This window comes from Littorina saxatilis, linkage group LG2 (assembly GCF_037325665.1).
Source record: "Littorina saxatilis isolate snail1 linkage group LG2, US_GU_Lsax_2.0, whole genome shotgun sequence".
Taxonomy (NCBI): domain Eukaryota; kingdom Metazoa; phylum Mollusca; class Gastropoda; order Littorinimorpha; family Littorinidae; genus Littorina; species Littorina saxatilis.
The window spans coordinates 36,799,909-36,809,659 of NC_090246.1; the positions used below are offsets into that span (position 1 = coordinate 36,799,909).

At 41.0% G+C, this 9,751-nt stretch overlaps 1 protein-coding gene across 1 annotated transcript in view; it reads left to right on the top strand.

Annotated features, from left to right (window-relative positions):
• LOC138958893 (uncharacterized) overlaps nt 1-9,751 on the top strand; it is a 205,020-nt gene that overhangs the window by 90,853 nt on the left and 104,416 nt on the right. The window lies entirely within an intron of this gene.

The following is a 9,751-nucleotide window of genomic DNA, read 5'->3' on the forward strand; positions in this document are numbered from 1 at the left end:
TTACAAAAAGCCGGATATGACGTCATCAAAGGTATTTATCGGAAAAAAGAAAAAAAGTCCGGGGAAATCATTCCCAGGAACTCTCATGTCAAATTTCATAAAGATCGGTCCAGTAGTTTGGTCTGAATCGCTCTACACACACACACGCACAGACAGACACACACACACACACACACACATACACCACGACCCTCGTCTCGATTCCCCCTCTAATTTAAAACATTTAGTCAAAACTTGACTAAATGTAAAAACACCTTCTAGGAAGTGCACCTGCAGGAAATGCACACACTTTAGGTTGAATTAGACCCTTTTTGCCTCACTTAGGATATATCAGTAAAAAGTCCGTAAACGTAAAACTCTGTGAAACTAGAAGTCATAAATAAAGTTAAGCATGTATCCAGTCCCCCAGACCTGTGTCAAGCAATATGTTGTGTAAACCTGTAGCAGGATATAGCACTTCCCAAAAATAATGATGATAGTTAAAGGCACAGTCAGCCTCCCGTAAACCATCACAGACACTGTACATCAAGCTTTTACACACAGTACAAACACCCTTTCATTTAAACACTCACCGCTTGAGAACATCCTAGGTGCCCTCTGTAGAGCGAGCAATTTTCAAAGAATTTATTTTTGCTGGTTTATCTTACCCCTGAGCCATCGTGAACCCGTGTGATCCAGTTTCCTTTTTTTCACAATGTAGTCGTCAGTTTGTGATTTCAATGCGACTCGCTGTAAGCTTATCTGCAATAGCACGTTATTGTGTACCTCTGACTCTAAAGCGCAACGAACGGCTGCAAGTCACATGAACTAGAGCGGGTGGCGGTTGACCATTCAGAGGAACTGGCGCTAGGCAGAACCGTCGTCTGCTACGAGAAAGACGTTTTGTGTGATACGTTTCCAGGCTTTTCTTTTTCATAACTTCGAATTGTACTGATCTTGTCTTGATGAAAAAAGATTTCTTTTATGATTTAAGAATGTTTGTGTAACAAGCTGTCAATTTATTATTTAGATTTTAAAAGTTAGGTCTAGCATCAAAACTCAGATAGTCCACTCTTATAGTCCACAAAAATAAATTCTTTGAAAATGTCTCTCACTCCAGACAGAAAGCAGCCAGGATGTTCCGGTTCGGTGAGCGTTCAAATGGAAGTATGTCGCACTGTATGTAGAGACTCGGGGAGCTCAGTGATGGTTTACGGGAGGCTTACTGTGCCTTTAAGTGTGGGCTGACTTATAATGCTCTGTGAGATACATTACAATGCTGCTCACTATTGCACTCTAGTACTCTACTGAATTGCACAAGTCTGCACTTTGTGCACACATGCACACTCACCCATACATCATGCACACACACACACACACATGAACGCACACACACACACACACACACACACACACACACACACACACACACACACAAATGTATTGCATACCATGTGAACAATTTCAGTCTTGATGAACGATTGTCTGCACATGCTGTAGGTCTGAACTTGGGTGATATCAGCTTTTCTTCTGCATATTCACTGTACTTTATGTCTTTTGTAATGATGCCAAACTCTGTGTCTGTGTAATTTGTTACACCAGTATGAAACACACACACACACACACACACACACACACACACACACACACACACACCACAAAAAACCTGGCAATGCACTGTGGACTTCTTTTTTTTCAGAGAATGCAAATTTACCAGGATCTATATAATTCTGTTTCTTTGGTTACCAATTATAATCTTGGGATGCTGATGAACAGTGCACTTGGGAATGAAATAAACCAATTCTGTTTAAGATCATACATGCTTGCCCTAGATGGTTCTGATTTTATGTATGTGTATGAGAGGGAGGGATATACAGGGTGACCACAAACAAATGCAACCCTCAAAAATGCTAATTAACTTCTACATCTGTTGACCGAATCCCATTATATTTGGGGGGTCATAAACTTCAGCCTATGCATGATCCTTCTACTAAGTCGCAATTGTGAAGACTTTTGTGCAATTCAAAAAAAGTTTCCAATTTCGGCAATCGACTCAGAACGAGGTTTGGCATTGAGCGGTCGCAATACTTGACTAATTTTAAATCTCCAGACTTTTACGTATTGGAGTTTCTGAATGTCTGAGTATACACAAACACCCTCTTTGCCCCCTAGATCATCGGTAACCTGAAGAAAGCAGTTAAAGCTAGGTTCAGGGCAATCCTTAGACAGGAAAGCTTTTGTGCCATTGACAATTTCGGAGGTGTAATTTGGAACACATTTTGTAGAAAAAGTAATTTTGGTACCATTTTACCTACAGACTCGAAACTTTATAGAATTCAGTTCGTCCACAACAACTATGAACATATTTGCTAAAGTCAAAGGACTGGAAAAATAACCCCTTCGTTGTAAAGTTACACTTGCGCAATATCTCGCAAAATTCATCAATGACATGAACGCATTCATCAATGGAAAATGCCCTGATCCTGCCTGTAATTGCTGTATTCAAGTCACTGATTGTCTTAGAATGTTAATTAAGGTATACTAAGTCATTGCTAAGATCATCACACATCTAAATAGTGGTTGGTTTTTAAGTCCCTTCATCCGAAAATGGTTTGTGTACATTATATCTAAAGAGGAGAGGGGCATGTTTAATACACACAAAAAAGAGAGAGAGAGAGAGAGCTCTTTATGCCTCATCACAATAATCCGTGTCACTTTCTGCACGCATTCTTCTCGCTCTGAATGTTTGTGGTCGTCAGGCTTTCCAATCATAAGTTCGATCTCGTAATAGAAGCAACACACACACCACACGCACACATGCACGCACACACACCTACTAGGGCCGGACTAGGGGGGGGGGGGGTTACAGGTGTTGCACAACCCCCCCCCCCCCCCCTGGCTTAAGCATGTACAGTGAAACCCGGCTATATTGAAGTGGCACGGGACCCGGGAAGACCTTCAATATAGCCGGAACTTCAATATAGGCAATTCTCGGTTATATTGAATTTCCCTCCTTGTTCCTTCAGAAATTCAATATAACCGAACTTGTTTTCACTATACGTTCTTATTTCCGTGTCCACACATTGCGTTTGATGTGAGATATATTCCCATTAATCTTTCACCTGTTGGCTGTTGTTCTTCGAGCCTCCTTGCTTTTTTTCTGCACACACACACACACACACACACGGACACACACTCACACACACGCACGTCCCCCTCCATTACACACACAAACACACATTCCATATTCCTCAGCTACTTCCTTTCTTTTTTTGCAGCCAGTTTCCAGCTTCTGAATAAGCTCGATTTTTCTTTTATTTGTCAGACTCACCCTTTTTACATTTAGTCAAGTTTTGACTAAATGTTTTAACATAGAGGGGGAATCAAGACGAGGGTCGTGGTGTGTGTGTGTGTGTGTGTGTGTGTGTGTGTGTGTGTGTGTGTGTGTGTGTGTTTCTGTCTGTCTGTGCGTGTGTGTGTGTGTAGAGCGATTCAGAGTGAACTACTGGACCGATATTTATGAAATTTGACATGAGAGTTCCTGGGTATGATATCCCCGGACTTTTTTTCCATTTTGTGGATAAATGTCTTTGATGACGTCATATCCGACTTTTTGTAAAAGTTGAGGCGGCACTGTCACACCCTCATTTTTCAATCAAATTGATTGAAATTTTAGTCAAGCAATCTTCGACAAAGGCTGGACTTTGGTATTGCATTTCAGCTGGGAGGCTTAAAAATTGATAAATGACTTTGGTCATTAAAAATTCGAAAATTGTAATTAAAATTTTTTTTATAAAATGATCCACATTTACTTTTATCTTAGTCTTCATCATTTTCTGATTCCAGAAACATATAAATATGTTATATTCGGATCAAAAACAAGCTCTAAAAATGAAAAATATAAAAATTATGATTAAAATTTAATTTCCGAAATAGATTTAAAAACAATTTCATCTTATTCCTTGTCGGTTCCTGATTCCAAAAACATATAGATATGATATGTTTGGATTAAAAACACGCTCAGAAAGTTAAAGCGAAGAGAGGTACAGAAAAGCGTGCTTTGCAGAACAGCCCAACCACTACCGCGCTAAACAGGCTCGTTAATATCACTGCCTTTTGTACGAGCGGCGGACTACGGTCATTGTGAAAAAAATGCAGTGCGTTCAGTTTCATTCTGTGAGTTGGACAGCTTGACTAAATGTTGTTATTTCGCCTTACGCGACTTGTTTGTTTTGCAGCCATTTTTGCTAGTGTACAAAGGGAAACTACTCGCATGAACAAGAGAAATTAAGTCGGGGAGATCTACGCACCACAAGACTACATGGCGTAGCTGTCAGAGGCCCGCGGCATTGTTAGACTGTAATGTTATCAGAAACCTCCTGACTCGAAAGTTGATGCTGATCTGGCCTCTCCCCTTCCTCAACTGATTGCGCTGACAGAGGCGTGTCATATCATTCGGCGCCCGCGCAGTCATTGTTCTTAAAAATAAAAAGTTAAACAAATCTTTGGAGCAAACATTTAATATAGCCAGGTAAAAACGTCCCGTGGGCTGAATTTTTGTTTTAATATAGTCGGAATTTCAATATAGCCGACTTCAATGTAGCCAACATTTTTTAACAAAGATAAAGTAGAGCTTCAGCCGGGACCTGAAAAATTCTTCAATATAGCCGGGATTTCAATATACCCTACTTCAATATAGCCGGGTTTCACTGTACCTCCCAAACGCTTTTTTTGTGGGGGAAGGAGGGGGGGTTGCATCTAGATCCAACTTTTTTCATTGCCTAAACAGCTTGCTGTCGAATTTACATTTTTCGTTCAAGGAGAGGCTTCCTTTCCCTCCAGAAACATCAAAAAACGTTCAGCTTCGCCCCCTTGCAAATCCTACCAGGGGGCTTCGCTCCCTGGACCCCCTGAACACCCCCCCCCCCCCCCCCTCAGTAGTGCTTAGCCTACCTAGTCCGGCCCTGCCTACATCCTAACACAAACATGCACATCAAGTACATTCACCCAAAAACAGACACAAACACACACATACATACACAAAACCACACACACACACATACACACACACACACACACACAACCGACACACGACAACCACACACACACAACTGACCACACACAACTCCACATGCGCACACAAACATGCACTTACATACATTACTCAATCACACGCGCGTGCGCGCACATACAAATGCACACACACACACTCACACATACTCACACACACACACACTGACACACAATAACACACACACACACCAAACACACAAACACACGCATTCACACAAACACACGCACTCATGTACACATGTTCTGTGTGTGTGTGTGTGTGTGTGTGGTCTGTGTGAGTACTGTTGTGGTTGTGCCTTCAGGCAGGCGGGCCGGCGGACGGTGTGCATCATGTGTGTCCGCGCCGCGTCAGTCTGTCCGTGTATGTCAGCCTGTGAGTGCGGCGTGCATGAGTGTTTGTGTGTGCGGCGTGTGTCTTTGTCTCTGTGTCCGTTGTTTTAAATGTGAGAAATATAACTTTGGAGAAATAGTGACAGACAAACTGGGACAGCAGCCATTAATGTGACAGTTGGCGGCGTCCATTTTAGCACTGCGTAGCGCTCCTGTACATCGCGACTTACGGTTCGTTTATCTGTCTGTTTGTTTATCTGTATGCCTTCTGGATGTGTGGGAGACACTCAAATGTTATGTTCACTGAGTCTGACAAATAATAAAATTGTTTCCAGGCGGCGATAAAGTGAGCAACTTATCTGTTGTACCTTTTCTCTGCCTTCATAACGCCATTCTTATCGTCTGACGCACCTTTCAAACAAGTCAGTGTGTAGAGTCGGCATAGCACAAATAATACCAGATGTGAAGCTACTTTGTTCCTTGTTTAATCTTGAATATCGTCATCACCTAATCGACCTTGTGTTTTCGGCACCTTTTCATATCTTTATGTACCCCCCCCCCCCCCCCCCCCCCCCCCCGCCGCTCCAGTGATCCCCCCTCCAAGTAGGCCTATAGTTGTCCGAAACAGCTCTTCATCCGTTTTTACGTAATATCTTGCGGTGCTCCTATCGCTTATCGTCTTGAAGACCATAATGACTACAGGATGTTAGTTTAAACATAAGTTTATTTCAACAAAGTTACAATCATGACATGTATACAAAATACACAGGTAACAGCAACAAGCTTAGCTAGAAGCTTATACTGGTGTTCCTCCTTCTTCTTCAGCAAGTTCGACCGTTGAGTTATCTCCCTTCCGACCACTTAATCCTGCTGAGTTAACCGCCTCCCCCCCCCCCCCCCCCACACCCCCCCCCTCCCATCCCCCTTCTCTTCGTACCCACATTTCAACTCCAAAAACTTGGTGCGGTCTCTTTTTATATTTAGTCAAGTTTTGACTAAATATTTTAACATCGAGGGGGAATCGAAACGAGGGTCGTGGTGTATGTGCGTCTGTCTGTCTGTCTGTGTGTGTGTGTGTAGAGCGATTCAGACTAAACTACTGGACCGATCTTTATGAAATTTGACATGAGAGTTCCTGGGTATGAAATGCCCGAACGTTTTTTTCATTTTTTTGATAAATGTCTTTGATGACGTCATATCCGGCTTTTCGTGAAAGTTGAGGCGGCACTGTCACGCCCTCATTTTTCAACCAAATTGGTTGAAATTTTGGTCAAGTAATCTTCGACGAAGCCCGGGGTTTGGTATTGCATTTCAGCTTGGTGGCTTAAAAATTAATTAATGACTTTGGTCAAAAATCGGAAAATTGTAAAAAAAAATAAAAATTTCTAAAACGATCCAAATTTACGTTTATCTTATTCTCCATCATTTGCTGATTCCAAAAACATATAAATATGTTATATTCGGATTAAAAACAAGCTCTGAAAATTAAATATATAAAAATTATTATCAAAATTAAATTGTCCAAATCAATTTAAAAACACTTTCATCTTATTCCTTGTCGGTTCCTGATTCCAAAAACATATAGATATGATATGTTTGGATTAAAAACACGCTCAGAAAGTTAAAACAAAGAGAGGTACAGAAAGCGTGCTATCCTTCTTAGCGCAACTACTACCCCGCTCTTCTTGTCAACTTCACTGCCTTTGCCATGAGCGGTGGACTGACGATGCTACGAGTATACGGTCTTGCTGAAAAATGGCATTGCGTTCAGTTTCATTCTGTGAGTTCGACAGCTACTTGACTAAATATTGTATTTTCGCCTTACGCGACTTGTTGTGTTTTGATGAAGCACAATCCGTGCGTTGCCGCGTAGTCTCGCCTTGCCTTTCGACTATCTCCCTAAATTACCCCAACAATAGAACATTCTAGTCTGTGATTTCTATCGTGTCCACTCATCCCCCCCCCCCCCCCCCCCCCCACTGGAGGTGAGAAGGGGAGGGGGCAAGGTGAAACGTACGATAACAATGCTTGTATTCACCGCAACAGTCGGCATGGCAGTGGAAAGTGTACAATCAGTATGAATTGTAAATAAATGTGGTTGTCTTGAGGGCAAGACTCGGCGAGGTAAAAAGGGAGGCGTCGAGGTGTGACCTTGATTATGCATTTTGTAATCACTTCAAATCACCGGCTTGCCCCCTCCCCTTCAGTCTCACCTCCAACCTTTGCCTCCTGGACAGCACCCCTGCATTTCTTTACAATTCAAAGAGTACAATTAAAAAGCTCAGATCAAACTGTCAGCGATCCGAGAAATCGCCCATGGGGGAACAAAAGCCCAGTTAAAACTGTGTGGGCCTAAGCAAGTTGTGACATACAGATTCGCTGAATCAAAACACAAACCAACAAGTCGCGTAAGGCGAAATTACTACATTTAATCAAGCTGTCGAACTCACAAAATAAAACTGAACGCACTGCATTTTTTTCCCCAAGACCGCATACTCGTAGTTTTGTCAGTCCACCGCTCGTGGCAAAGGCCGCAGTGAAATCGACAAGCCAGAATAGTGCGGTAATGGTTGCGCTGAGTGGGATAGCACGCTTTTCTGTACCTCTCTTCGTTTTTATATTTAGTCAAGTTTTGACTAAATATTTTAACATCGAGGGGGAATCGAAACGAGGGTCGTGGTGTATGTGCGTGTGTGTCTGTGTCTGTGTGTCTGTGTGTGTGTGTAGAGCGATTCAGACTAAACTACTGGACCGATCTTTATGAAATTTGACATGAGAGTTCCTGGGTATGAAATCCCCATACGTTTTTTTTCATTTTTTTGATAAATGTCTTTGATGACGTCATATCCGGCTTTTCGTGAAAGTTGAGGCGGCACTGTCACGCCCTCATTTTTCAACCAAATTGGTTGAAATTTTGGTCAAGTACTCTTCGACGAAGCCCGGGGTTCGGTATTGCATTTCAGCTTGGTGGCTTAAAAATTAATTAATGACTTTGGTCATTAAAAATCTGAAAATTGTAAAAAAAATTAAAAATTTATAAAACGATCCAAATTTACGTTTATCTTATTCTCCATCATTTGCTGATTCCAAAAACATATAAATATGTTATATTCGGATTAAAAACAAGCTCTGAAAATTAAATATATAAAAATTATTATCAAAATTAAATTTTCGAAATCAATTTAAAAACACTTTCATCTTATTCCTTGTCGGTTCCTGATTCCAAAAATATATAGATATGATATGTTTGGATTAAAAACACGCTCAGAAAGTTAAAACGAAGAGAGGTACAGAAAAGCGTGCTATCCTTCTCAGCACAACTACTACCCCGCTCTTCTTGTCAATTTCACTGCCTATGCCGTGAGCGGTGGACCACGAGTATACGGTCTTGCTGCGTTGCATTGCGTTCAGTTTCATTCTGTGAGTTCGACAGCTACTTGACTAAATATTGTATTTTCGCCTTACGCGACTTGTTAACTTTCTGAGCGTGTTTTTAATCCAAACATATCATATCTATTAGTTTTTAGAATCAGGAACCGACAAAGAATAAGATGAAATTGTTTTAAAATCGATTTCGGACATTTTATTTTAATCATAAATTTTATATTTTTAATTTTCAGAGTTTGTTTTTAATCCGAATATAACATATTTATATGTTTTTGGAATCCGAAAATGAGGAAGAATAAGATGAACGTAATTTTGGATCGTTTTGTAAAACAATAATTTTAATTACAATTTTCAGATTTTTAATGACCAAAGTCATTCATCAATTTTTAAGCCTCCAAGCTGAAATGCAATACCAAAGTCCGGCCTTCGTCGAAGATTGCTTGGCCAAAATTTCAATCAATTTGATTGAAAAATGACGTTAGGGGTGGCTGCGTCCAAACACAAGTGAGTTCAAGTCAAAGAAAAAAGGAGGGATAGGGATAGGCTGCATAAAGGAAGACGGAGGGGGTGGGCGTCCATTACACCTGTCCGGGAATGAGTGGACACGGGACACGGGTTTTCAGATTTGTGGTTTGTCCAGCCGTTTACAGTAAATGTCTTCAAGAGCCTTGTAAAACAAAGAATGCGAGACCAATATTTGCAATGCTGGAAAATTTAATCTGTCAACAATAGCGTTTGTTATAATTATTGTTTGTATAAGAATGAGTTTTGCTTAAAAAAAATATTTGATGTGTTTGACTGGGTCCCTGAGAAAAAAAATATTAAAATTTAGGTTAAGTAATCATAAGTTACCTATTCACCAGGAGCGTGATTTGAATATCCCTAGGGACGAGAGAGTGTGTAAGCTGTGTGGAAGTGGTGAGATAGGAGATGAATTCCACGTTTTGTTTAATTGTCAATATGAGAGTGTCGTGAAAGAACG